Here is a 3,676-nt window from a genome sequence, read left to right as displayed (position 1 = left end):
GACACCCGTCTCCTCCCCGCCATCGACACCCGACTCCTCCCCGCCATCGACACCCATCTCCACCCCGTCATCTACACCCGTCTCCTCCCCGTCATCGACACCCGTCTCCTCCCCGTCATCGACACCCGTCTCCTCCCCTTCATCTACACCCGTCTCCTCCCCGTCATCTACACCCGTCTCCTCCCCGCCATCGACACCCATCTCCTCCCCGCCATAGACACCTGACTCCTCCCCGCCATCGACACCCGTCTCCTCCCCGTCATCTACACCCATCTCCTCCCCGTCATCGACACCCGTCTCCTCCCCGCCATCGACACCGACTCTTCCCCGCCATCGACACCTGTCTCCTCCCCGTCATCGACACCCGTCATCTACACCCGTCTCCTCCCCGTCATCGACACCCGTCTCCTCCCCGTCATCGACACCCGTCTCCTCCCCGTCATCGACACCCGTCTCCTCTACTTCATCTACACCCGTCTCCTCCCCGCCATCGACAACCGACTCCTCCCCGCCATCGACACCTGACTCCTCCCCGCCATCGACACCCGTCTCCTCCCCGTCATCTACACCCGTCTCCTCTACTTCATCTACACCCGTCTCCTCCCCGCCATCGACACCCGTCTCCTCCCCGCCATCGACACCTGACTCCTCCCCGCCATCGACACCCGTCTCCTCCCCGTCATCTACACCCGTCTCCTCCCCGTCATCGACACCCGTCTCCTCCCCGCCATCGACACCCGACTCCTCCCCGCCATCGACACCCGTCTCCTCCCCGTCATCGACACCCGTCTCCACCCCGTCATCTACACACGTCATCTACACCTGTCTCCTCCCCTTCATCTACACCCGTCTCCTCCCCGTCATCGACACCCGTCTCCTCCCCGTCATCGACACCCGCTCCTCCCCGCCATCGACACCCGTCTCCTCCCCGCCACCGACACCTGACTCCTCCCCGCCATCGACACCCGTCTCCACCCCGTCATCTACACCCGTCTCCTCCCCGTCATCGACACCCGTCTCCTCCCCGTCATCGACACCCGTCTCCTCCCCTTCATCTACACCCGTCTCCTCCCCTTCATCTACACCCGTCTCCTCCCCGTCATCTACACCCGTCTCCTCCCCGCCATCGACACCCGTCTCCTCCCCGCCATCGACACCCGACTCCTCCCCGCCATCGACACCCGTCTCCTCCCCGTCATCGACACCCGTCTCCTCCCCGTCATCTACACCCGTCTCCTCCCCGTCATCGACACCCGTCTCCTCCCCGCCATCGACACCGACTCTTCCCCCGCCATCGACACCTGTCTCCTCCCCGTCATCTACACCCGTCTCCTCCCCGTCATCGACACCCGTCTCCTCCCCGTCATCGACACCCGTCTCCTCCCCGTCATCGACACCCGTCTCCTCTACTTCATCTACACCCGTCTCCTCCCCGCCATCTACACCCGTCTCCTCCCCTTCATCTACACCCGTCTCCTCCCCGTCATCGACACCCGTCTCCTCCCGGTCATCGACACCGTCTCCTCCCCGCCATCGACACCCGTCTCCTCCCCGCCATCGACACCCGACTCCTCCCCGCCATCGACACCCGTCTCCTCCCCGTCATCGACACCCGTCTCCACCCCGTCATCTACACACGTCATCTACACCCGTCTCCTCCCCGCCATCGACACCCGTCTCCTCCCCGTCATCGACACCCGTCTCCTCCCCGTCATCGACACCCGACTCCTCTACTTCATCTACACCCGTCTCCTCCCCGCCATCGACACCCGACTCCTCCCCGTCATCGAAACCCGTCTTCTCCCCGTCATCGACACCCGTCTCCTCCCCTTCATCTACACCCGTCTCCTCCCCGTCATCGACACCTGTCTCCTCCCCGTCATCGACACCCGTCTCCTCTATTTCATCTACACCCGTCTCCTCCCCGCCATCGACACCCGACTCCTCCCCGTCATCAAAACCCGTATTCTCCCCGTCATCGACACCCGTCTCCACCCCTTCATCTACACCCCTCTCCTCCCCGTCATCGTCACCCGTCTCCTCCCCTTCATCTACACCCGTCTCCTCCCCGTCATCGACACCCGTCTCCTCCCCGTCATCGACACCCGACTCCTCTACTTCATCTCCACCCGTCTCCTCCCCGCCATCGACACCCGACTCCTCCCCGTCATCGAAACCCGTCTTCTCCCCGTCATCGACACCCGTCTCCTCCCCTTCATCTACACCCGTCTCCACCCCGTCATCGACACCTGTCTCCTCCCCGTCATCGACACCCGTCTCCTCTATTTCATCTACACCCGTCTCCTCCCCGCCATCGACACCCGACTCCTCCCCGTCATCGAAACCCGTCTTCTCCCCGTCATCGACACCCGTCTCCACCCCTTCATCTACACCCCTCTCCTCCCCGTCATCGTCACCCGTCTCCTCCCCTTCATCTACACCCGTCTCCTTCCCGTCATCTACACCCCTCTCCTCCCCGTCATCGTCACCCGTCTCCTCCCCTTCATCTACACCCGTCTCCTCCCCGTCATCGACACCCGTCTCCTCCCCGTCATCGACACACGTCTCCTCCCCGTCATCGACACCCGTCTCCTCCCCTTCATCTACACCCGTCTCCTCCCGTCATCTACACCCGTCTCCTCCCCGTCATCGACACCCGTCTCCTTCCCGCCATCGACACCCGACTCCTCCCCGCCATCGACACCCGTCTCCTCCCCGTCATCTACACCCGTCTCCTCCCCGTCATCTACACCCGTCTCCTCCCCGTCATCGACACCCGTCTCCTCCACTTCATCGACACCCGTCTCCTCCCCGTCATCTACACCCGTCTCCTCCCCGTCATCGACACCCGTCTCCTCCCCGCCATCGACACCCGTCTCCTCCCCGTCATCTCCACCCGTCTCCTCCCCGTCATCTACACCAGTCTCCTCCCCGCCATCGACACCCGACTCCTCCCCGCCATCGACACCCGTCTCCTCCCCGTCATCGACACCCGTCTCCTCCCCGTCATCTACACCAGTCTCCTCCCCGTCATCGACACCCGACTCCTCCCCGCCATCGACACCCGTCTCCTCCCCGTCATCGACACCCGTCTCCTCCACTTCATCTACACCCGTCTCCTCCCCGCCATCGACACCCGACTCCTCCCCGTCATCGACACCCGTCTCCTCCCCGTCATCGACACCCGTCTCCTCCCCGTCATCGACATCCGTCTCCTCCCCGTCATCGACACCCGTCTCCTCCCCTTCATCGACACCCGTCTCCTCCCCGTCATCGACACCCGTCTCCTCCCCTTCATCCACACCCTTCTCCTCCCCGTCATCAACACCCGTCTCCTCCCCTTCATCTACACCCGTCTCCTCCCCGTCATCGACACCCGTCTCCTCCACTTCATCTACACCCGTCTCCTCCCCGCCATCGACACCCGACTCCTCCCCGTCATCGACACCCGTCTCCTCCCCGTCATCGACACCCGTCTCCTCCCCGTCATCGACATCCGTCTCCTCCCCGTCATCGATACCCGTCTCCTCCCCGTCATCGACACCCGTCTCCACCCCTTCACCTACACCCGTCTCCTCCCCGTCATCGACACCTGTCTCCTCCCCGTCATCGACACCTGTCTCCTCCCCGTCATCGACACCTGACTCCTCCCCGTCATCTACACCTGACTCCTCCC

This window comes from Salvelinus fontinalis, chromosome 36 (assembly GCF_029448725.1).
Source record: "Salvelinus fontinalis isolate EN_2023a chromosome 36, ASM2944872v1, whole genome shotgun sequence".
In the NCBI taxonomy this organism is placed as follows: Eukaryota; Metazoa; Chordata; class Actinopteri; order Salmoniformes; family Salmonidae; genus Salvelinus; species Salvelinus fontinalis.
The sequence above is the reverse complement of the archived record's forward strand: the minus strand, read 5'-3'. Positions refer to the sequence as shown.